Here is a 27,839-nt window from a genome sequence, read left to right on the forward strand (position 1 = left end):
AGATTCAACGGCTGAATTGCAAGAAAACAGCAGAATTCTGCACGAAATCATCAAAATTCTTACAGAAAACCGCATTTTTCGATGCAAAACGACGATTTCTCGCCGATTTTCGTTGTTTTCTGGCTTGAATTCGCAAAGAAGAGCACGAAATCTACAAAATCATGACTTTTTGCCAAGATTCAACGGCTGAATTGCAAGAAAACAGCAGAATTCTGCACGAAATCATCAAAATTGTTAGAGAAAACCGCATATTTCGATGCAAAACGACGATTTCTCGCTGATTTTCGTTGTTTTCTATCTTGAATTCGCAAAGAAGAGCACGAAATCTACAAAATCATGACTTTTTACCAAGATTCAACGGCTGAATTGCAAGAAAACAGCAGAATTCTGCACGAAATCGTCAAAATTCTTAGAGAAAACCACATATTTCGATGCAAAACGACGATTTCTCGCCGATTTTCGTTGTTTTTTGGCTTGAATTCGCAAAGAAGAGCACGAAATCTACAAAATCATCACTTTTTACCAGGATTCAACGGCTGAATTGCAAGAAAACAGCAGAATTCTGCACGAAATCATCAAAATTCGTAGAGAAAACCGCATATTTCGATGCAAAACGACGATTTCTCGCCGATTTTCGTTGTTTTCTGGCTTGAATTCGCAAAGAAGAGCACGAAATCTACAAAATCATGACTTTTTACCAAGATTCAACGGCTGAATTGCAAGAAAACAGCAGAATTCTGCACGAAATCATCAAAATTCTTACAGAAAACCGCATATTTCGATGCAAAACGACGATTTCTCACCGATTTTCGTTGTTTTCTGGCATGAATTCGCAAAGAAGAGCACGAAATCTACAAAATCATGACTTTTTACCAAGATTCAACAGCTGAATTGCAAGAAAACAGCAGAATTCTGCACGAAATCATTAAAATTCTTAGAGAAAACTGCATATTTCGATGCAAAACAACGATTTTTCGCCGATTTTCGTTGTTTTCTATCTTGAATTCGCCAAAAAGAGCACGAAATCTACAAAATCATGACTTTTTACCTAGATTCAACGGCTGAATTGCAAGAAAACAGCAGAATTCTGCAAGAAATCATCAAAATTCTTACAGAAAACCGCATATTTCGATGCAAAACGACGATTTCTCGCCGATTTTCGTTGTTTTCTGACTTGAATTTGCAAAGAAGAGCACGAAATCTACAAAATCATGACTTTTTACCAAGACTCAACGGCTGAATTGCAAGAAAACAGCAGAATTCTGCACGAAATCATCAAAATTCTTACAGAAAACCGCATATTTCGATGCAAAACGACGATTTCTCGCCGATTTTCGTTGTTTTCTGGCTTGAATTTGCAAAGAAGAGCACGAAATCTACAAAATCATGACTTTTTACCAAGATTCAACGGCTGAATTGCAAGAAAACAGCAGAATTCTGCACGAAATCATCAAAATTCTTACAGAAAACCGCATATTTCGATGCAAAACGACGATTTCTCGCCGATTTTCGTTGTTTTCTGGCATGAATTCGCAAAGAAGAGCACGAAATCTACAAAATCATGATTTTTTACCAAGATTCAACGGCTGAATTGCAAGAAAACAGCAGAATTCTGCACGAAATCGTCGAAATTCTTAGAGAAAACCGCATATTTCGATGCAAAACGACGATATCTCGCCGATTTTCGTTGTTTTCTGGCTTGAATTCGCAAAGAAGAGCACGAAATCTACAAAATCATGACTTTTTACCTAGATTCAACGGCTGAATTGCAAGAAAACAGCAGAATTCTGCAAGAAATCATCAAAATTCTTACAGAAAACCGCATATTTCGATGCAAAACGACGATTTCTCGCCGATTTTCGTTGTTTTCTGGCTTGAATTTGCAAAGAAGAGCACGAAATCTACAAAATCATGACTTTTTACCAAGATTCAACGGCTGAATTGCAAGAAAACAGCAGAATTCTGCACGAAATCATCAAAATTCTTACAGAAAACCGCATATTTCGATGCAAAACGACGATTTCTCGCCGATTTTCGTTGTTTTCTGGCATGAATTCGCAAAGAAGAGCACGAAATCTACAAAATCATGATTTTTTACCAAGATTCAACGGCATTACAAGAAAACAGCAGAATTCTGCACGAAATCGTCGAAATTCTTAGAGAAAACCGCATATTTCGATGCAAAACGACGATATCTCGCCGATTTTCGTTGTTTTCTGGCTTGAATTCGCAAAGAAGAGCACGAAATCTACAAAATCATGACTTTTTACCAAGATTCAACGGCTGAATTGCAAGAAAACAGCAGAATTCTGCACGAAATCATCAAAATTCTTACAGAAAACCGCATATTTCGATGCAAAATGACGATTTCTCGCCGATTTTCGTTGTTTTCTGGCTTGAATTCGCAAAGAAGAGCACAAAATCTACAAAATCATGACTTTTTACCAAGATTCAACGGCTGAATCGCAAGAAAACAGCAGAATTCTGCACGAAATCATCAAAATTGTTAGAGAAAACCGCATATTTCGATGCAAAACGACGATTTCTCGCTGATTTTCGTTGTTTTCTATCTTGAATTCGCAAAGAAGAGCACGAAATCTACAAAATCATGACATTTTACCAAGATTCAACGGCTGAATTGCAAGAAAACAGCAGAATTCTGCACGAAATCGTCAAAATTCTTAGAGAAAACCACATATTTCGATGCAAAACGACGATTTCTCGCCGATTTTCGTTGTTTTCTGGCTTGAATTCGCAAAGAAGAGCACGAAATCTACAAAATCATCACTTTTTACCAAGATTCAACGGCTGAATTGCAAGAAAACAGCAGAATTCTGCACGAAATCATCAAAATTCTTAGAGAAAACCGCATATTTCGATGCAAAACGACGATTTCTCGCCGATTTTCGTTGTTTTCTGGCTTGAATTCGCAAAGAAGAGCACGAAATCTACAAAATCATGACTTTTTACCAAGATTCAACGGCTGAATTGCAAGAAAACAGCAGAATTCTGCACGAAATCATCAAAATTCTTACAGAAAACCGCATATTTCGATGCAAAACGACGATTTCTCGCCGATTTTCGTTGTTTTCTGGCATGAATTCGCAAAGAAGAGCACGAAATCTACAAAATCATGACTTTTTACCAAGATTCAACGGCTGAATTGCAAGAAAACAGCAGAATTCTGCACGAAATCATTAAAATTCTTAGAGAAAACTGCATATTTCGATGCAAAACAACGATTTCTCGTCGATTTTCGTTGTTTTCTATCTTGAATTCGCCAAGAAGAGCACGAAATCTACAAAATCATGACTTTTTACCTAGATTCAACGGCTGAATTGCAAGAAAACAGCAGAATTCTGCACGAAATCGTCGAAATTCTTAGAGAAAACCGCATATTTCGATGCAAAACGACGATATCTCGCCGATTTTCGTTGTTTTCTGGCTTGAATTCGCAAAGAAGAGCACGAAATCTACAAAATCATGACTTTTTACCAAGATTCAACGGCTGAATTGCAAGAAAACAGCAGAATTCTGCACGAAATCATCAAAATTCTTACAGAAAACCGCATATTTCGATGCAAAACGACGATTTCTCGCCGATTTTCGTTGTTTTCTGGCTTGAATTCGCAAAGAAGAGCACAAAATCTACAAAATCATGACTTTTTACCAAGATTCAACGGCTGAATCGCAAGAAAACAGCAGAATTCTGCACGAAATCATCAAAATTGTTAGAGAAAACCGCATATTTCGATGCAAAACGACGATTTCTCGCTGATTTTCGTTGTTTTCTATCTTGAATTCGCAAAGAAGAGCACGAAATCTACAAAATCATGACATTTTACCAAGATTCAACGGCTGAATTGCAAGAAAACAGCAGAATTCTGCACGAAATCGTCAAAATTCTTAGAGAAAACCACATATTTCGATGCAAAACGACGATTTCTCGCCGATTTTCGTTGTTTTCTGGCTTGAATTCGCAAAGAAGAGCACGAAATCTACAAAATCATCACTTTTTACCAAGATTCAACGGCTGAATTGCAAGAAAACAGCAGAATTCTGCACGAAATCATCAAAATTCTTAGAGAAAACCGCATATTTCGATGCAAAACGACGATTTCTCGCCGATTTTCGTTGTTTTCTGGCTTGAATTTGCAAAGAAGAGCACGAAATCTACAAAATCATGACTTTTTACCAAGATTCAACGGCTGAATTGCAAGAAAACAGCAGAATTCTGCACGAAATCATCAAAATTCTTACAGAAAACCGCATATTTCGATGCAAAACGACGATTTCTCGCCGATTTTCGTTGTTTTCTGGCATGAATTCGCAAAGAAGAGCACGAAATCTACAAAATCATGATTTTTTACCAAGATTCAACGGCTGAATTGCAAGAAAACAGCAGAATTCTGCACGAAATCGTCGAAATTCTTAGAGAAAACCGCATATTTCGATGCAAAACGACGATTTCTCGCCGATTTTCGTTGTTTTCTGGCTTGAATTCGCAAAGAAGAGCACGAAATCTACAAAATCATGACTTTTTACCAAGATTCAACGGCTGAATTGCAAGAAAACAGCAGAATTCTGCACGAAATCATCAAAATTCTTACAGAAAACCGCATATTTCGATGCAAAACGACGATTTCTCGCCGATTTTCGTTGTTTTCTGGCTTGAATTCGCAAAGAAGAGCACGAAATCTACAAAATCATGACTTTTTACCAAGATTCAACGGCTGAATCGCAAGAAAACAGCAGAATTCTGCACGAAATCATCAAAATTCTTACAGAAAACCGCATTTTTCGATGCAAAACGTCGATTTCTCGCCGATTTTCGTTGTTTTCTGGCTTGAATTCGCAAAGAAGAGCACGAAATCTACAAAATCATGACTTTTTACCAAGATTCAACGGCTGAATTGCAAGAAAACAGCAGAATTCTGCACGAAATCATCAAAATTCTTACAGAAAACCGCATATTTCGATGCAAAACAACGATTTCTCGCCGATTTTCGTTGTTTTCTGGCTTGAATTCGCAAAGAAGAGCACGAAATCTACAAAATCATCACTTTTTACCAAGATTCTACGGCTGAATTGCAGGAAAACAGCAGAATTCTGCACGAAATCATCAAAATTCTTACAGAAAACCGCATATTTCGATGCAAAACGACGATTTCTCGCCGATTTTCGTTGTTTTCTGGCTTGAATTCGCAAAGAAGAGCACGAAATCTACAAAATCATGACTTTTTACCAAGATTCAACGGCTGAATTGCAAGAAAACAGCAGAATTCTGCACGAAATCATCAAAATTCTTACAGAAAACCGCATATTTCGATGCAAAACGACGATTTCTCGCCGATTTTTGTTGTTTTCTGGCTTGAATTTGCAAAGAAGAGCACGAAATCTACAAAATCATGACTTTTTACCAAGATTCAACGGCTGAATTGCAAGAAAACAGCAGAATTCTGCACGAAATCATCAAAATTCTTACAGAAAACCGCATATTTCGATGCAAAACGACGATTTCTCGCCGATTTTCGTTGTTTTCTGGCATGAATTCGCAAAGAAGAGCACGAAATCTACAAAATCATGATTTTTTACCAAGATTCAACGGCTGAATTGCAAGAAAACAGCAGAATTCTGCACGAAATCGTCGAAATTCTTAGAGAAAACCGCATATTTCGATGCAAAACGACGATTTCTCGCCGATTTTCGTTGTTTTCTGGCTTGAATTCGCAAAGAAGAGCACGAAATCTACAAAATCATGACTTTTTACCAAGATTCAACGGCTGAATTGCAAGAAAACAGCAGAATTCTGCACGAAATCATCAAAATTCTTACAGAAAACCGCATATTTCGATGCAAAACGACGATTTCTCGCCGATTTTCGTTGTTTTCTGGCTTGAATTCGCAAAGAAGAGCACGAAATCTACAAAATCATGACTTTTTACCAAGATTCAACGGCTGAATCGCAAGAAAACAGCAGAATTCTGCACGAAATCATCAAAATTCTTACAGAAAACCGCATTTTTCGATGCAAAACGTCAATTTCTCGCCGATTTTCGTTGTTTTCTGGCTTGAATTCGCAAAGAAGAGCACGAAATCTACAAAATCATGACTTTTTACCAAGATTCAACGGCTGAATTGCAAGAAAACAGCAGAATTCTGCACGAAATCATCAAAATTCTTACAGAAAACCGCATATTTCGATGCAAAACAACGATTTCTCGCCGATTTTCGTTGTTTTCTGGCTTGAATTCGCAAAGAAGAGCACGAAATCTACAAAATCATCACTTTTTACCAAGATTCTACGGCTGAGTTGCAGGAAAACAGCAGAATTCTGCACGAAATCATCAAAATTCTTACAGAAAACCGCATATTTCGATGCAAAACGACGATTTCTCGCCGATTTTCGTTGTTTTCTGGCTTGAATTCGCAAAGAAGAGCACGAAATCTACAAAATCATGACTTTTTACCAAGATTCAACGGCTGAATTGCAAGAAAACAGCAGAATTCTGCACGAAATCATCAAAATTCTTACAGAAAACCGCATATTTTGATTCAAAACAACGATTTCTCGCCGATTTTCGTTGTTTTCTGGCTTGAATTCGCAAAGAAGAGCACGAAATCTACAAAATCATCACTTTTTACCAAGATTCTACGGCTGAATTGCAAGAAAACAGCAGAATTCTGCACGAAATCATCAAAATTCTTACAGAAAACCGCATATTTCGATGCAAAACGACGATTTCTCGCCGATTTTCGTTGTTTTCTGGCTTGAATTCGCAAAGAAGAGCACGAAATCTACAAAATCATGACTTTTTACCAAGATTCAACGGCTGAATTGCAAGAAAACAGCAGAATTCTGCACGAAATCATCAAAATTCTTAGAGAAAACTGCATATTTCGATGCAAAACAACGATTTCTCGCCGATTTTCGTTGTTTTCTATCTTGAATTCGCCAAGAAGAGCACGAAATCTACAAAATCATGACTTTTTACCAAGATTCAACGGCTGAATTTCAAGAAAACAGCAGAATTCTGCACGAAATCTTCAAAATTCTTAGAGAAAACCGCATATTTCGATGCAAAACGACGATTTCTCGCCGATTTTCGTTGCTTTCTGGCTTGAATTCGCAAAGAAGAGCACGAAATCTACAAAATCATGACTTTTTACCAATATTCAACGGCTGAATTGCAAGAAAACAGCAGAATTCTGCACGAAATCATCAAAATTCTTACAGAAAACCGCATATTTCGATGCAAAACGACGATTTCTCGCCGATTTTCGTTGTTTTCTGGCATGAATTCGCAAAGAAGAGCACGAAATCTACAAAATCATGATTTTTTACCAAGATTCAACGGCTGAATTGCAAGAAAACAGCAGAATTCTGCACGAAATCGTCGAAATTCTTAGAGAAAACCGCATATTTCGATGCAAAACGACGATTTCTCGCCGATTTTCGTTGTTTTCTGGCTTGAATTTGCAAAGAAGAGCACGAAATCTACAAAATCATGACTTTTTACCAAGATTCAATGGCTGAATTGCAAGAAAACAGCAGAATTCTGCACGAGATCATCAAAATTCTTACAGAAAACCGAATATTTCGATGCAAAACGACGATTTCTCGCCGATTTTCGTTGTTTTCTGGCATGAATTCGCAAAGAAGAGCACGAAATCTACAAAATCATGATTTTTTACTAAGATTCAACGGCTGAATTGCAAGAAAACAGCAGAATTCTGCACGAAATCGTCGAAATTCTTTGAGAAAACCGCATATTTCGATGCAAAACGACGATTTCTCGCCGATTTTCGATGTTTTCTGGCTTGAATTCGCAAAGAAGAGCACGAAATCTACAAAATCATGACTTTTTACCAAGATTCAACGGCTGAATTGCAAGAAAACAGCAGAATTCTGCACGAAATCATCAAAATTCTTACAGAAAACCGCATATTTCGATGCAAAACGACGATTTCTCGCCGATTTTCGTTGTTTTCTGGCTTGAATTCGCAAAGAAGAGCACGAAATCTACAAAATCATGACTTTTTACCAAGATTCAACGGCTGAATCGCAAGAAAACAGCAGAATTCTGCACGAAATCATCAAAATTGTTAGAGAAAACCGCATATTTCGATGCAAAGCGACGATTTCTCGCTGATTTTCGTTGTTTTCTATCTTGAATTCGCAAAGAAGAGCACGAAATCTACAAAATCATGACTTTTTACCAAGATTCAACGGCTGAATTGCAAGAAAACAGCAGAATTCTGCACGAAATCGTCAAAATTCTTAGAGAAAACCACATATTTCGATGCAAAACGACGATTTCTCGCCGATTTTCGTTGTTTTCTGGCTTGAATTCGCAAAGAAGAGCACGAAATCTACAAAATCATCACTTTTTACCAAGATTCAACGGCTGAATTGCAAGAAAACAGCAGAATTCTGCACGAAATCATCAAAATTCTTAGAGAAAACCGCATATTTCGATGCAAAACGACGATTTCTCGCCGATTTTCGTTGTTTTCTGGCATGAATTCGCAAAGAAGAGCACGAAATCTACAAAATCATGACTTTTTACCAAGATTCAACGGCTGAATTGCAAGAAAACAGCAGAATTCTGCACGAAATCATTAAAATTCTTAGAGAAAACTGCATATTTCGATGCAAAACAACGATTTCTCGCCGATTTTCGTTGTTTTCTATCTTGAATTCGCCAAGAAGAGCACAAAATCTACAAAATCATGACTTTTTACCTAGATTCAACGGCTGAATTGCAAGAAAACAGCAGAATTCTGCACGAAATCATCAAAATTCTTACAGAAAACCGCATATTTCGATGCAAAACGACGATTTCTCGCCGATTTTCGTTGTTTTCTGGCTTGAATTCGCAAAGAAGAGCACGAAATCTACAAAATCATGACTTTTTACCAAGATTCAACGGCTGAATTGCAAGAAAACAGCAGAATTCTGCACGAAATCATCAAAATTCTTACAGAAAACCGCATATTTCGATGCAAAACGACGATTTCTCGCCGATTTTCGTTGTTTTCTGGCATGAATTCGCAAAGAAGAGCACGAAATCTACAAAATCATGATTTTTTACCAAGATTCAACGGCTGAATTGCAAGAAAACAGCAGAATTCTGCACGAAATCGTCGAAATTCTTAGAGAAAACCGCATATTTCGATGCAAAACGACGATTTCTCGCCGATTTTCGTTGTTTTCTGGCATGAATTCGCAAAGAAGAGCACGAAATCTACAAAATCATGACTTTTTACCAAGATTCAACGGCTGAATTGCAAGAAAACAGCAGAATTCTGCACGAAATCATTAAAATTCTTAGAGAAAACTGCATATTTCGATGCAAAACAACGATTTCTCGCCGATTTTCGTTGTTTTCTATCTTGAATTCGCCAAGAAGAGCACAAAATCTACAAAATCATGACTTTTTACCTAGATTCAACGGCTGAATTGCAAGAAAACAGCAGAATTCTGCACGAAATCATCAAAATTCTTACAGAAAACCGCATATTTCGATGCAAAACGACGATTTCTCGCCGATTTTCGTTGTTTTCTGGCTTGAATTCGCAAAGAAGAGCACGAAATCTACAAAATCATGACTTTTTACCAAGATTCAACGGCTGAATTGCAAGAAAACAGCAGAATTCTGCACGAAATCATCAAAATTCTTACAGAAAACCGCATATTTCGATGCAAAACGACGATTTCTCGCCGATTTTCGTTGTTTTCTGGCATGAATTCGCAAAGAAGAGCACGAAATCTACAAAATCATGATTTTTTACCAAGATTCAACGGCTGAATTGCAAGAAAACAGCAGAATTCTGCACGAAATCGTCGAAATTCTTAGAGAAAACCGCATATTTCGATGCAAAACGACGATTTCTCGCCGATTTTCGTTGTTTTCTGGCTTGAATTCGCAAAGAAGAGCACGAAATCTACAAAATCATCACTTTTTACCAAGATTCTACGGCTGAATTGCAAGAAAACAGCAGAATTCTGCACGAAATCATCAAAATTCTTACAGAAAACCGCATATTTCGATGCAAAACGACGATTTCTCGCCGATTTTCGTTGTTTTCTGGCTTGAATTCGCAAAGAAGAGCACGAAATCTACAAAATCATGACTTTTTACCAAGATTCAACGGCTGAATCGCGAGAAAACAGCAGAATTCTCCACGAAATCATCAAAATTCTTACAGAAAACCGCAATTTTCGATGCAAAACGTCGATTTCTCGCCGATTTTCGTTGTTTTCTGGCTTGAATTCGCAAAGAAGAGCACGAAATCTACAAAATCATGACTTTTTACCAAGATTCAACGGCTGAATTACAAGAAAACAGCAGAATTCTGCACGAAATCATCAAAATTCTTACAGAAAACCGCATATTTCGATGCAAAATAACGATTTCTCGCCGATTTTCGTTGTTTTCTATCTTGAATTCGCCAAGAAGAGCACAAAATCTACAAAATCATGACTTTTTACCTAGATTCAACGGCTGAATTGCAAGAAAACAGCAGAATTCTGCACGAAATCATCAAAATTCTTACAGAAAACCGCATATTTCGATGCAAAACGACGATTTCTCGCCGATTTTCGTTGTTTTCTGGCTTGAATTCGCAAAGAAGAGCACGAAATCTACAAAATCATGACTTTTTACCAAGATTCAACGGCTGAATTGCAAGAAAACAGCAGAATTCTGCACGAAATCATCAAAATTCTTACAGAAAACCGCATATTTCGATGCAAAACGACGATTTCTCGCCGATTTTCGTTGTTTTCTGGCATGAATTCGCAAAGAAGAGCACGAAATCTACAAAATCATGATTTTTTACCAAGATTCAACGGCTGAATTGCAAGAAAACAGCAGAATTCTGCACGAAATCGTCGAAATTCTTAGAGAAAACCGCATATTTCGATGCAAAACGACGATTTCTCGCCGATTTTCGTTGTTTTCTGGCTTGAATTCGCAAAGAAGAGCACGAAATCTACAAAATCATGACTTTTTACCAAGATTCAACGGCTGAATCGCAAGAAAACAGCAGAATTCTGCACGAAATCATCAAAATTGTTAGAGAAAACCGCATATTTCGATGCAAAACGACGATTTCTCGCTGATTTTCGTTGTTTTCTATCTTGAATTCGCAAAGAAGAGCACGAAATCTACAAAATCATGACTTTTTACCAAGATTCAACTGCTGAATTGCAAGAAAACAGCAGAATTCTGCACGAAATCGTCAAAATTCTTAGAGAAAACCACATATTTCGATGCAAAACGACGATTTCTCGCCGATTTTCGTTGTTTTCTGGCTTGAATTCGCAAAGAAGAGCACGAAATCTACAAAATCATCACTTTTTACCAAGATTCAACGGCTGAATTGCAAGAAAACAGCAGAATTCTGCACGAAATCATCAAAATTCTTAGAGAAAACCGCATATTTCGATGCAAAACGACGATTTCTCGCCGATTTTCGTTGTTTTCTGGCATGAATTCGCAAAGAAGAGCACGAAATCTACAAAATCATGACTTTTTACCAAGATTCAACGGCTGAATTGCAAGAAAACAGCAGAATTCTGCACGAAATCATTAAAATTCTTAGAGAAAACTGCATATTTCGATGCAAAACAACGATTTCTCGCCGATTTTCGTTGTTTTCTATCTTGAATTCGCCAAGAAGAGCACAAAATCTACAAAATCATGACTTTTTACCTAGATTCAACGGCTGAATTGCAAGAAAACAGCAGAATTCTGCACGAAATCATCAAAATTCTTACAGAAAACCGCATATTTCGATGCAAAACGACGATTTCTCGCCGATTTTCGTTGTTTTCTGGCTTGAATTCGCAAAGAAGAGCACGAAATCTACAAAATCATGACTTTTTACCAAGATTCAACGGCTGAATTGCAAGAAAACAGCAGAATTCTGCACGAAATCATCAAAATTCTTACAGAAAACCGCATATTTCGATGCAAAACGACGATTTCTCGCCGATTTTCGTTGTTTTCTGGCATGAATTCGCAAAGAAGAGCACGAAATCTACAAAATCATGATTTTTTACCAAGATTCAACGGCTGAATTGCAAGAAAACAGCAGAATTCTGCACGAAATCGTCGAAATTCTTAGAGAAAACCGCATATTTCGATGCAAAACGACGATTTCTCGCCGATTTTCGTTGTTTTCTGGCTTGAATTCGCAAAGAAGAGCACGAAATCTACAAAATCATCACTTTTTACCAAGATTCTACGGCTGAATTGCAAGAAAACAGCAGAATTCTGCACGAAATCATCAAAATTCTTACAGAAAACCGCATATTTCGATGCAAAACGACGATTTCTCGCCGATTTTCGTTGTTTTCTGGCTTGAATTCGCAAAGAAGAGCACGAAATCTACAAAATCATGACTTTTTACCAAGATTCAACGGCTGAATCGCGAGAAAACAGCAGAATTCTCCACGAAATCATCAAAATTCTTACAGAAAACCGCAATTTTCGATGCAAAACGTCGATTTCTCGCCGATTTTCGTTGTTTTCTGGCTTGAATTCGCAAAGAAGAGCACGAAATCTACAAAATCATGACTTTTTACCAAGATTCAACGGCTGAATTGCAAGAAAACAGCAGAATTCTGCACGAAATCATCAAAATTCTTACAGAAAACCGCATATTTCGATGCAAAACAACGATTTCTCGCCGATTTTCGTTGTTTTCTGGCTTGAATTCGCAAAGAAGAGCACGAAATCTACAAAATCATCACTTTTTACCAAGATTCTACGGCTGAATTGCAAGAAAACAGCAGAATTCTGCACGAAATCATCAAAATTCTTACAGAAAACCGCATATTTCGATGCAAAACGACGATTTCTCGCCGATTTTCGTTGTTTTCTGGCTTGAATTCGCAAAGAAGAGCACGAAATCTACAAAATCATGACTTTTTACCAAGATTCAACGGCTGAATTGCAAGAAAACAGCAGAATTCTGCACGAAATCATCAAAATTCTTACAGAAAACCGCATATTTCGATTCAAAACAACGATTTCTCGCCGATTTTCGTTGTTTTCTGGCTTGAATTCGCAAAGAAGAGCACGAAATCTACAAAATCATGACTTTTTACCAAGATTCAACGGCTGAATCGCAAGAAAACAGCAGAATTCTGCACGAAATCATCAAAATTGTTAGAGAAAACCGCATATTTCGATGCAAAACGACGATTTCTCGCTGATTTTCGTTGTTTTCTATCTTGAATTCGCAAAGAAGAGCACGAAATCTACAAAATCATGACTTTTTACCAAGATTCAACTGCTGAATTGCAAGAAAACAGCAGAATTCTGCACGAAATCGTCAAAATTCTTAGAGAAAACCACATATTTCGATGCAAAACGACGATTTCTCGCCGATTTTCGTTGTTTTCTGGCTTGAATTCGCAAAGAAGAGCACGAAATCTACAAAATCATCACTTTTTACCAAGATTCAACGGCTGAATTGCAAGAAAACAGCAGAATTCTGCACGAAATCATCAAAATTCTTAGAGAAAACCGCATATTTCGATGCAAAACGACGATTTCTCGCCGATTTTCGTTGTTTTCTGGCATGAATTCGCAAAGAAGAGCACGAAATCTACAAAATCATGACTTTTTACCAAGATTCAACGGCTGAATTGCAAGAAAACAGCAGAATTCTGCACGAAATCATCAAAATTCTTACAGAAAACCGCATATTTCGATGCAAAACGACGATTTCTCGCCGATTTTCGTTGTTTTCTGGCATGAATTCGCAAAGAAGAGCACGAAATCTACAAAATCATGATTTTTTACCAAGATTCAACGGCTGAATTGCAAGAAAACAGCAGAATTCTGCACGAAATCGTCGAAATTCTTAGAGAAAACCGCATATTTCGATGCAAAACGACGATTTCTCGCCGATTTTCGTTGTTTTCTGGCTTGAATTCGCAAAGAAGAGCACGAAATCTACAAAATCATCACTTTTTACCAAGATTCTACGGCTGAATTGCAAGAAAACAGCAGAATTCTGCACGAAATCATCAAAATTCTTACAGAAAACCGCATATTTCGATGCAAAACGACGATTTCTCGCCGATTTTCGTTGTTTTCTGGCATGAATTCGCAAAGAAGAGCACGAAATCTACAAAATCATGATTTTTTACCAAGATTCAACGGCTGAATTGCAAGAAAACAGCAGAATTCTGCACGAAATCGTCGAAATTCTTAGAGAAAACCGCATATTTCGATGCAAAACGACGATTTCTCGCCGATTTTCGTTGTTTTCTGGCTTGAATTCGCAAAGAAGAGCACGAAATCTACAAAATCATGACTTTTTACCAAGATTCAACGGCTGAATCGCAAGAAAACAGCAGAATTCTGCACGAAATCATCAAAATTGTTAGAGAAAACCGCATATTTCGATGCAAAACGACGATTTCTCGCTGATTTTCGTTGTTTTCTATCTTGAATTCGCAAAGAAGAGCACGAAATCTACAAAATCATGACTTTTTACCAAGATTCAACTGCTGAATTGCAAGAAAACAGCAGAATTCTGCACGAAATCGTCAAAATTCTTAGAGAAAACCACATATTTCGATGCAAAACGACGATTTCTCGCCGATTTTCGTTGTTTTCTGGCTTGAATTCGCAAAGAAGAGCACGAAATCTACAAAATCATCACTTTTTACCAAGATTCAACGGCTGAATTGCAAGAAAACAGCAGAATTCTGCACGAAATCATCAAAATTCTTAGAGAAAACCGCATATTTCGATGCAAAACTACGATTTCTCGCCGATTTTCGTTGTTTTCTGGCATGAATTCGCAAAGAAGAGCACGAAATCTACAAAATCATGACTTTTTACCAAGATTCAACGGCTGAATTGCAAGAAAACAGCAGAATTCTGCACGAAATCATTAAAATTCTTAGAGAAAACTGCATATTTCGATGCAAAACAACGATTTCTCGCCGATTTTCGTTGTTTTCTATCTTGAATTCGCCAAGAAGAGCACAAAATCTACAAAATCATGACTTTTTACCTAGATTCAACGGCTGAATTGCAAGAAAACAGCAGAATTCTGCACGAAATCATCAAAATTCTTACAGAAAACCGCATATTTCGATGCAAAACGACGATTTCTCGCCGATTTTCGTTGTTTTCTGGCTTGAATTCGCAAAGAAGAGCACGAAATCTACAAAATCATGACTTTTTACCAAGATTCAACGGCTGAATTGCAAGAAAACAGCAGAATTCTGCACGAAATCATGAAAATTCTTACAGAAAACCGCATATTTCGATGCAAAACGACGATTTCTCGCCGATTTTCGTTGTTTTCTGGCATGAATTCGCAAAGAAGAGCACGAAATCTACAAAATCATGATTTTTTACCAAGATTCAACGGCTGAATTGCAAGAAAACAGCAGAATTCTGCACGAAATCGTCGAAATTCTTAGAGAAAACCGCATATTTCGATGCAAAACGACGATTTCTCGCCGATTTTCGTTGTTTTCTGGCTTGAATTCGCAAAGAAGAGCACGAAATCTACAAAATCATCACTTTTTACCAAGATTCTACGGCTGAATTGCAAGAAAACAGCAGAATTCTGCACGAAATCATCAAAATTCTTACAGAAAACCGCATATTTCGATGCAAAACGACGATTTCTCGCCGATTTTCGTTGTTTGTCGGCTTGAATTCGCAAAGAAGAGCACGAAATCTACAAAATCATGACTTTTTACCAAGATTCAACGGCTGAATCGCGAGAAAACAGCAGAATTCTCCACGAAATCATCAAAATTCTTACAGAAAACCGCAATTTTCGATGCAAAACGTCGATTTCTCGCCGATTTTCGTTGTTTTCTGGCTTGAATTCGCAAAGAAGAGCACGAAATCTACAAAATCATGACTTTTTACCAAGATTCAACGGCTGAATTGCAAGAAAACAGCAGAATTCTGCACGAAATCATCAAAATTCTTACAGAAAACCGCATATTTCGATGCAAAACAACGATTTCTCGCCGATTTTCGTTGTTTTCTGGCTTGAATTCGCAAAGAAGAGCACGAAATCTACAAAATCATCACTTTTTACCAAGATTCTACGGCTGAATTGCAAGAAAACAGCAGAATTCTGCACGAAATCATCAAAATTCTTACAGAAAACCGCATATTTCGATTCAAAACAACGATTTCTCGCCGATTTTCGTTGTTTTCTGGCTTGAATTCGCAAAGAAGAGCACGAAATCTACAAAATCATCACTTTTTACCAAGATTCTACGGCTGAATTGCAAGAAAACAGCAGAATTCTGCACGAAATCATCAAAATTCTTACAGAAAACCGCATATTTCGATGCAAAACGACGATTTCTCGCCGATTTTCGTTGTTTTCTGGCTTGAATTCGCAAAGAAGAGCACGAAATCTACAAAATCATCACTTTTTACCAAGATTCTACGGCTGAATTGCAAGAAAACAGCAGAATTCTGCACGAAATCATCAAAATTCTTACAGAAAACCGCATATTTCGATGCAAAACGACGATTTCTCGCCGATTTTCGTTGTTTTCTGGCTTGAATTCGCAAAGAAGAGCACGAAATCTACAAAATCATGACTTTTTACCAAGATTCAACGGCTGAATTGCAAGAAAACAGCAGAATTCTGCACGAAATCTTCAAAATTCTTAGAGAAAACCGCATATTTCGATGCAAAACGACGATTTCTCGCCGATTTTCGTTGTTTTCTGGCTTGAATTCGCAAAGAAGAGCACGAAATCTACAAAATCATGACTTTTTACCAAGATTCAACGGCTGAATTGCAAGAAAACAGCAGAATTCTGCACGAAATCATCAAAATTCTTACAGAAATCCGCATATTTCGATGCAAAACGACGATTTCTCGCCGATTTTCGTTGTTTTCTGGCTTGAATTCGCAAAGAAGAGCACGAAATCTACAAAATCATGACTTTTTACCAAGATTCAACGGCTGAATTGCAAGAAAACAGCAGAATTCTGCACGAAATCATCAAAATTCTTACAGAAAACCGCATATTTCGATGCAAAACAACGATTTCTCGCCGATTTTCGTTGTTTTCTGGCTTGAATTCGCAAAGAAGAGCACGAAATCTACAAAACCATCACTTTTTACCAAGATTCTACGGCTGAATTGCAAGAAAACAGCAGAATTCTGCACGAAATCATCAAAATTCTTACAGAAAACCGCATATTTCGATGCAAAACGACGATTTCTCGCCGATTTTCGTTGTTTTCTGGCTTGAATTCGCAAAGAAGAGCACGAAATCTACAAAATCATCACTTTTGACCAAGATTCAACGGCTGAATTGCAAGAAAACAGCAGAATTCTGCACGAAATCAACAAAATTCTTAGAGAAAACCGCATATTTCGATGCAAAACGACGATTTCACGCCGATTTTCGTGGTTTTCTGGCTTGAGTTCGCAAAGAAGAGCACGAAATCTACAAAATCATGACTTTTTATTAAGATTCAACCACTGAATTGCAAGAAAACAGCAGAATTCTGCACGAAATCATCAAAATTCTTACAGAAAACCGCATATTTCGATGCAAAACGACGATTTCTCGCCGATTTTCGTTGTTTTCTGGCTTGAATTCGCAAAGAAGAGCACGAAATCTACAAAATCATGACTTTTTACCAAGATTCAACGGCTGAATTGCAAGAAAACCGCAGAATTCTGCACGAAATCATCAAAATTCTTAGAGAAAACCGCATATTTCGATGCAAAACGACGATTTCACGCCGATTTTCGTGGTTTTCTGGCTTGAGTTCGCAAAGAAGAGCACGAAATCTACAAAATCATGACTTTTTATTAAGATTCAACGGCTGAATTGCAAGAAAACAGCAGAATTCTGCACGAAATCATCAAAATTCTTACAGAAAACCGCATATTTCGATGCAAAACGACGATTTCTCGCCGATTTTCGTTGTTTTCTGGCTTGAATTCGCAAAGAAGAGCACGAAATCTACAAAATCATGACTTTTTACCAAGATTCAACGGCTGAATTGCAAGAAAACCGCAGAATTCTGCACGAAATCATCAAAATTCTTAGAGAAAACCGCATATTTCGATGCAAAACGACGATTTCTCGCCAATTTTCGTTGTTTTTTGGCATGAATTTGCAAAGAATAGCACGAAATCTACAAAATCATGACTTTTTACCAAGATTCAACGGCTGAATTGCAAGAAAACAGCAGAATTCTGCACGAAATCATCAAAATTCTTAGAGAAAACCGCATATTTCGATGCAAAACGACGATTTCTCGCCGATTTTCGTTGTTTTCTGGCTTTAATTCGCAAAGAAGAGCACGAATTCTACAAAATCATCACTTCTTACTAAGATTCAACAGCTGAATTGCAAGAAAACAGCAGAATTCTGCACGAAATCATCAAAATTCTTAGAGAAAACCGCATATTTCGATGCAAAACGACGATTTCTCGCCGATTTTCGTTGTTTTCTGGCATGAATTCGCAAAGAAGAGCACGAAATCTACAAAATCATCACTTTTTACCAAGATTCAACGGCTGAATTGCAAGAAAACAGCAGAATTCTGCACGAAATCATCAAAATTCTTAGAGAAAACCGCATATTTCGATGCAAAACGACGATTTCTCGCTGATTTTCGTTGTTTTCTATCTTGAATTCGCAAAGAAGAGCACGGAATCTACAAAATCATGACTTTTTACCAAGATTCAACGGCTGAATTGCAAGAAAACAGCAGAATTCTGCAGGAAATCATCAAAATTCTTACAGAAAACCGCATATTTTGATGCAAAACGACGATTTCTCGCCGATTTTCGTTGTTTTCTGGCTTGAATTCGCAAAGATGAGCACGGAATCTACAAAATCATTACTTTTTACCAAGATTCAACGGCTGAATTGCAAGAAAACAGCAGAATTCTGCACGAAATCATCAAAATTCTTACAGAAAACCGCATTTTTCGATGCAAAACGACGATTTCTCGCCGATTTTCGTTGTTGTCTGGCTTGAATTCGCAAAGAAGAGCACGAAATCTACAAAATCATGACTTTTTACCAAAATTCAACGGCTGAATTGCAAGAAAACAGCAGAATTCTGCACGAAATCATCAAAATTCTTACAGAAAACCGCATATTTCGATGCAAAACAACGATTTCTCGCCGATTTTCGTTGTTTTCTGGCTTGAATTCGCAAAGAAGAGCACGAAATCTACAAAATCATCACTTTTTACCAAGATTCTACGGCTGAATTGCAAGAAAACAGCAGAATTCTGCACGAAATCATCAAAATTCTTAGAGAAAACTGCATATTTCGATGCAAAACACCGATTTCTCGCCGATTTTCGTTGTTTTCTATCTTGAATTCGCCAAGAAGAGCACGAAATCTACAAAATCATGACTTTTTACCTAGATTCAACGGCTGAATTGCAAGAAAACAGCAGAATTCTGCACGAAATCATCAAAATTCTTACAGAAAACCGCATATTTCGATGCAAAACGACGATTTCTCGCCGATTTTCGTTGTTTTCTGGTTTGAATTTGCAAAGAAGAGCACGAAATCTACAAAATCATGACTTTTTACCAAGATTCAACGGCTGAATTGCAAGAAAACAGCAGAACTCTGCACGAAATCATCAAAATTCTTACAGAAATCCGCATATTTCGATGCAAAACGACGATTTCTCGCCGATTTTCGTTGTTTTCTGGCATGAATTTGCAAAGAAGAGCACGAAATCTACAAAATCATGACTTTTTACCAAGATTCAACGGCTGAATTGCAAGAAAACAGCAGAATTCTGCACGAAATCATCAAAATTCTTAGAGAAAACCGCATATTTCGATGCAAAACGACAATTTCTCGCCGATTTTCGTTGTTTTCTATCTTGAATTCGCCAAGAAGAGCACGAAATCTACAAAATCATGACTTTTTACCTAGATTCAACGGCTGAATTGCAAGAAAACAGCAGAATTCTGCACGAAATCATCAAAATTCTAACAGAAAACCGCATATTTCGATGCAAAACGACGATTTCTCGCCGATTTTCGTTATTTTCTGGCTTGAATTTGCAAAGAAGAGCACGAAATCTACAAAATCATCACTTTTTACCAAGATTCTACGGCTGAATTGCAAGAAAACAGCAGAATTCTGCACGAAATCATCAAAATTCTTAGAGAAAACTGCATATTTCGATGCAAAACAAGGATTTCTCGCCGATTTTCGTTGTTTTCTATCTTGAATTCGCCAAGAAGAGCACGAAATCTACAAAATCATGACTTTTTACCTAGATTCAACGGCTGAATTGCAAGAAAACAGCAGAATTCTGCACGAAATCATCAAAATTCTTACAGAAAACCGCATATTTCGATGCAAAACGACGATTTCTCGCCGATTTTCGTTGTTTTCTGGCTTGAATTCGCAAAGAAGAGCACGAAATCTACAAAATCATGACTTTTTACCAAGATTCAACGGCTGAATTGCAAGAAAACAGCAGAATTCTGCACGAAATCATCAAAATTCTTACAGAAAACCGCATATTTCGATGCAAAACGACGATTTCTCGCCGATTTTCGTTGTTTTCTGGCTTGAATTCGCAAAGAAGAGCACGAAATCAACAAAATCATCACTTTTGACCAAGATTCAACGGCTGAATTGCAAGAAAACAGCAGAATTCTGCACGAAATCAACAAAATTCTTAGAGAAAACCGCATATTTCGATGCAAAACGACGATTTCACGCCGATTTTCGTGGTTTTCTGGCTTGAGTTCGCAAAGAAGAGCACGAAATCTACAAAATCATGACTTTTTATTAAGATTCAACGGCTGAATTGCAAGAAAACAGCAGAATTCTGCACGAAATCATCAAAATTCTTACAGAAAACCGCATATTTCGATGCAAAACGACGATTTCTCGCCGATTTTCGTTGTTTTCTGGCTTGAATTCGCAAAGAAGAGCACGAAATCTACAAGATCATGACTTTTTACTAAGATTTAACGGCTGAATTGCAAGAAAACCGCAGAATTCTGCACGAAATCATCAAAATTCTTACAGAAAACCGCATATTTCGATGCAAAACGACGATTTCTCGCCGATTTTCGTTGTTTTCTGACATGAATTTGCAAAGAAGAGCACGAAATCTACAAAATCATGACTTTTTACCAAGATTCAACGGCTGAATTGCAAGAAAACAGCAGAATTCTGCACGAAATCGTCAAAATTCTTAGAGAAAACCGCATATTTCGATGCAAAACGACGATTTCACGCCGATTTTCGTGGTTTTCTGGCTTGAGTTCGCAAAGAAGAGCACGAAATCTACAAAATCATGACTTTTTATTAAGATTCAACGGCTGAATTGCAAGAAAACAGCAGAATTTTGCACGAATTTATCAAAATTCTTACAGAAAATCGCATATTTCGATGCAAAACGACGATTTCTCGCCGATTTTCGTTGTTTTCTGGCATGAATTTGCAAAGAAGAGCACGAAATCTACAAAATCATGACTTTTTACCAAGATTCAACGGCTGAATTGCAAGAAAACAGCAGAATTCTGCACGAAATCATCAAAATTCTTAGAGAAAACCGCATATTTCGATGCAAAACGACGATTTCTCGCTGATTTTCGTTGTTTTCTATCTTGAATTCGCAAAGAAGAGCACGAAATCTACAAAATCATGACTTTTTACCAAGATTCAACGGCTGAATTGCAAGTAAACAGCAGAATTCTGCACGAAATCGTCAAAATTCTTAGAGAAAACCGCATATTTCGATGCAAAACGACGATATCTCGCCGATTTTCGTTGTTTTCTGGCTTTAATTCGCAAAGAAGAGCACGAAATCTACAAAATCATCACTTTTTACCAAGATTCAACAGCTGAATTGCAAGAAAACAGCAGAATTCTGCACGAAATCATCAAAATTCTTAGAGAAAACCGCATATTTCGATGCAAAACGACGATTTCTCGCCGATTTTCGTTGTTTTCTGGCTTGAATTCGCAAAGAAGAGCACGAAATCTACAAAATCATCACTTCTAACCAAGATTCAACGGCTGAATTGCAAGAAAACAGCAGAATTCTGCACGAAATCATCAAAATTCTTAGAGAAAACCGCATATTTCGATGCAAAACGACGATTTCTCGCTGATTTTCGTTGTTTTCTATCTTGAATTTGCCAAGAAGAGCACGGAATCTACAAAATCATGACTTTTTACCAAGATTCAACGGCTGAATTGCAAGAAAACAGCAGAATTCTGCACGAAATCATCAAAATTCTTACAGAAAACCGCATATTTTGATGCAAAACGACGATTTCTCGCCGATTTTCGTTGTTTTCTGGCTTGAATTCGGAAAGAAGAGCACGAAATCTACAAAATCATTACTTTTCACCAAGATTCAACGGCTGAATTGCAAGAAAACAGCAGAATTCTGCACGAAATCATCAAAATTCTTACAGAAAACCGCATTTTTCGATGCAAAACGACGATTTCTCGCCGATTTTCGTTGTTTTCTGGCTTGAATTCGCAAAGAAGAGCACGAAATCTACAAAATCATCACTTTTTACCAAGATTCTACGGCTGAATTGCAAGAAAACAGCAGAATTCTGCACGAAATCATCAAAATTCTTACAGAAAACCGCATATTTCGATGCAAAACGACGATTTCTCGCCGATTTTTGTTGTTTTCTGGCTTGAATTCGCAAAGAAGAGCACGAAATCAACAAAATTATCACTTTTGACCAAGATTCAACGGCTGAATTGCAAGAAAACAGCAGAATTCTGCACGAAATCAACAAAATTCTTAGAGAAAACCGCATATTTCGATGCAAAACGACGATTTTACGCCGATTTTCGTGGTTTTCTGGCTTGAGTTCGCAAAGAAGAGCACGAAATCTACAAAATCATGACTTTTTATTAAGATTCAACGGCTGAATTGCAAGAAAACAGCAGAATTCTGCACGAAATCATCAAAATTCTTACAGAAAACCGCATATTTCGATGCAAAACGACGATTTCACGCCGATTTTCGTGGTTTTCTGGCTTGAGTTCGCAAAGAAGAGCACGAAATCTACAAAATCATGACTTTTTATTAAGATTCAACGGCTGAATTGCAAGAAAACAGCAGAATTCTGCACGAAATCATCAAAATTCTTACAGAAAACCGCATATTTCGATGCAAAACGACGATTTCTCGCCGATTTTCGTTGTTTTCTGGCTTGAATTCGCAAAGAAGAGCACGAAATCTACAAAATCATGACTTTTTACTAAGATTCAACGGCTGAATTGCAAGAAAACCGCAGAATTCTGCACGAAATCATCAAAATTCTTACAGAAAACCGCATATTTCGATGCAAAACGACGATTTCTCGCCGATTTTCGTTGTTTTCTGGCATGAATTTGCAAAGAAGAGCACGAAATCTACAAAATCATGACTTTTTACCAAGATTCAACGGCTGAATTGCAAGAAAACAGCAGAATTCTGCACGAAATCAACAAAATTCTTAGAGAAAACCGCATATTTCGATGCAAAACGACGATTTCACGCCGATTTTCGTGGTTTTCTGGCTTGAGTTCGCAAAGAAGAGCACGAAATCTACAAAATCATGACTTTTTATTAAGATTCAACGGCTGAATTGCAAGAAAACAGCAGAATTTTGCACGAATTCATCAAAATTCTTACAGAAAACCGCATATTTCGATGCAAAACGACGATTTCTCGCCGATTTTCGTTGTTTTCTGGCTTGAATTCGCAAAGAAGAGCACGAAATCTACAAAATCATGACTTTTTACCAAGATTCAACGGCTGAATTGCAAGAAAACCGCAGAATTCTGCACGAAATCATCAAAATTCTTAGAGAAAACCGCATATTTCGATGCAAAACGACGATTTCTCGCCGATTTTCGTTGTTTTCTGGCATGAATTTGCAAAGAAGAGCACGAAATCTACAAAATCATGACTTTTTACCAAGATTCAACGGCTGAATTGCAAGAAAACAGCAGAATTCTGCACGAAATCATCAAAATTCTTAGAGAAAACCGCATATTTCGATGCAAAACGACGATTTCTCGCTGATTTTCGTTGTTTTCAATCTTGAATTCGCAAAGAAGAGCACGAAATCTACAAAATCATGACTTTTTACCAAGATTCAACGGCTGAATTGCAAGTAAACAGCAGAATTCTGCACGAAATCGTCAAAATTCTTAGAGAAAACCGCATATTTCGATGCAAAACGACGATATCTCGCCGATTTTCGTTGTTTTCTGGCTTTAATTCGCAAAGAAGAGCACGAAATCCACAAAATCATCACTTTTTACCAAGATTCAACAGCTGAATTGCAAGAAAACAGCAGAATTCTGCACGAAATCATCAAAATTCTTAGAGAAAACCGCATATTTCGATGCAAAACGACGATTTCTCGCCGATTTTCGTTGTTTTCTGGCTTGAATTCGCAAAGAAGAGCACGAAATCTACAAAATCATCACTTCTAACCAAGATTCAACGGCTGAATTGCAAGAAAACAGCAGAATTCTGCACGAAATCATCAAAATTCTTAGAGAAAACCGCATATTTCGATGCAAAACGACGATTTCTCGCTGATTTTCGTTGTTTTCTATCTTGAATTTGCAAAGAAGAGCACGGAATCTACAAAATCATGACTTTTTACCAAGATTCAACGGCTGAATTGCAAGAAAACAGCAGAATTCTGCACGAAATCATCAAAATTCTTACAGAAAACCCATATTTTGATGCAAAACGACGATTTTTCGCCGATTTTCGTTGTTTTCTGGCTTGAATTCGGAAAGAAGAGCACGAAATCTACAAAATCATTACTTTTTACCAAGATTCAACGGCTGAATTGCAAGAAAACAGCAGAATTCTGCACGAAATCATCAAAATTCTTACAGAAAACCGCATTTTTCGATGCAAAACGACGATTTCTCGCCGATTTTCGTTGTTTTCTGGCTTGAATTCGCAAAGAAGAGCACAAAATCTACAAAATCATCACTTTTTACCAAGATTCTACGGCTGAATTGCAAGAAAACAGCAGAATTCTGCACGAAATCATCAAAATTCTTACAGAAAACCGCATATTTCGATGCAAAACGACGATTTCTCGCCGATTTTCGTTGTTTTCTGGCTTGAATTCGCAAAGAAGAGCACGAAATCAACAAAATCATCACTTTTGACCAAGATTCAACGGCTGAATTGCAAGAAAACAGCAGAATTCTGCACGAAATCAACAAAATTCTTAGAGAAAACCGCATATTTCGATGCAAAACGACGATTTCACGCCGATTTTCGTGGTTTTCTGGCTTGAGTTCGCAAAGAAGAGCACGAAATCTACAAAATCATGACTTTTTATTAAGATTCAACGGCTGAATTGCAAGAAAACAGCAGAATTCTGCACGAAATCATCAAAATTCTTACAGAAAACCGCATATTTCGATGCAAAACGACGATTTCACGCCGATTTTCGTGGTTTTCTGGCTTGAGTTCGCAAAGAAGAGCACGAAATCTACAAAATCATGACTTTTTATTAAGATTCAACGGCTGAATTGCAAGAAAACAGCAGAATTCTGCACGAAATCATCAAAATTCTTACAGAAAACCGCATATTTCGATGCAAAACGACGATTTCTCGCCGATTTTCGTTGTTTTCTGGCTTGAATTCGCAAAGAAGAGCACGAAATCTACAAAATCATGACTTTTTACTAAGATTCAACGGCTGAATTGCAAGAAAACCGCAGAATTCTGCACGAAATCATCAAAATTCTTACAGAAAACCGCATATTTCGATGCAAAACGACGATTTCTCGCCGATTTTCGTTGTTTTCTGGCATGAATTTGCAAAGAAGAGCACGAAATCTACAAAATCATGACTTTTTACCAAGATTCAACGGCTGAATTGCAAGAAAACAGCAGAATTCTGCACGAAATCGTCAAAATTCTTAGAGAAAACCGCATATTTCGATGCAAAATGACGATTTCTCGCCGATTTTCGTTGTTTTCTGGCTTGAATTCGCAAAGAAGAGCACGAAATCAACAAAATCATCACTTTTGACCAAGATTCAACGGCTGAATTGCAAGAAAACAGCAGAATTCTGCACGAAATCGTCAAAATTCTTAGAGAAAACCGCATATTTCGATGCAAAACGACGATTTCACGCCGATTTTCGTGGTTTTCTGGCTTGAGTTCGCAAAGAAGAGCACGAAATCTACAAAATCATGACTTTTTATTAAGATTCAACGGCTGAATTGCAAGAAAACAGCAGAATTTTGCACGAATTTATCAAAATTCTTACAGAAAATCGCATATTTCGATGCAAAACGACGATTTCTCGCCGATTTTCGTTGTTTTCTGGCATGAATTTGCAAAGAAGAGCACGAAATCTACAAAATCATGACTTTTTACCAAGATTCAACGGCTGAATTGCAAGAAAACAGCAGAATTCTGCACGAAATCATCAAAATTCTTAGAGAAAACCGCATATTTCGATGCAAAACGACGATTTCTCGCTGATTTTCGTTGTTTTCTATCTTGAATTCGCAAAGAAGAGCACGAAATCTACAAAATCATGACTTTTTACCAAGATTCAACGGCTGAATTGCAAGTAAACAGCAGAATTCTGCACGAAATCGTCAAAATTCTTAGAGAAAACCGCATATTTCGATGCAAAACGACGATATCTCGCCGATTTTCGTTGTTTTCTGGCTTTAATTCGCAAAGAAGAGCACGAAATCTACAAAATCATCACTTTTTACCAAGATTCAACAGCTGAATTGCAAGAAAACAGCAGAATTCTGCACGAAATCATCAAAATTCTTAGAGAAAACCGCATATTTCGATGCAAAACGACGATTTCTCGCCGATTTTCGTTGTTTTCTGGCTTGAATTCGCAAAGAAGAGCACGAAATCTACAAAATCATCACTTCTAACCAAGATTCAACGGCTGAATTGCAAGAAAACAGCAGAATTCTGCACGAAATCATCAAAATTCTTAGAGAAAACCGCATATTTCGATGCAAAACGACGATTTCTCGCTGATTTTCGTTGTTTTCTATCTTGAATTTGCCAAGAAGAGCACGGAATCTACAAAATCATGACTTTTTACCAAGATTCAACGGCTGAATTGCAAGAAAACAGCAGAATTCTGCACGAAATCATCAAAATTCTTACAGAAAACCGCATATTTTGATGCAAAACGACGATTTCTCGCCGATTTTCGTTGTTTTCTGGCTTGAATTCGGAAAGAAGAGCACGAAATCTACAAAATCATTACTTTTTACCAAGATTCAACGGCTGAATTGCAAGAAAACAGCAGAATTCTGCACGAAATCATCAAAATTCTTACAGAAAACCGCATTTTTCGATGCAAAACGACGATTTCTCGCCGATTTTCGTTGTTTTCTGGCTTGAATTCGCAAAGAAGAGCACGAAATCTACAAAATCATCACTTTTTACCAAGATTCTACGGCTGAATTGCAAGAAAACAGCAGAATTCTGCACGAAATCATCAAAATTCTTACAGAAAACCGCATATTTCGATGCAAAACGACGATTTCTCGCCGATTTTTGTTGTTTTCTGGCTTGAATTCGCAAAGAAGAGCACGAAATCAACAAAATTATCACTTTTGACCAAGATTCAACGGCTGAATTGCAAGAAAACAGCAGAATTCTGCACGAAATCAACAAAATTCTTAGAGAAAACCGCATATTTCGATGCAAAACGACGATTTTACGCCGATTTTCGTGGTTTTCTGGCTTGAGTTCGCAAAGAAGAGCACGAAATCTACAAAATCATGACTTTTTATTAAGATTCAACGGCTGAATT

Source organism: Gnatocerus cornutus, unplaced genomic scaffold, assembly GCF_029298725.1.
Source record: "Gnatocerus cornutus isolate USDA-ARS CGAHR unplaced genomic scaffold, icGnaCorn1.1 ctg00000026.1, whole genome shotgun sequence".
NCBI classification, from domain to species: domain Eukaryota; kingdom Metazoa; phylum Arthropoda; class Insecta; order Coleoptera; family Tenebrionidae; genus Gnatocerus; species Gnatocerus cornutus.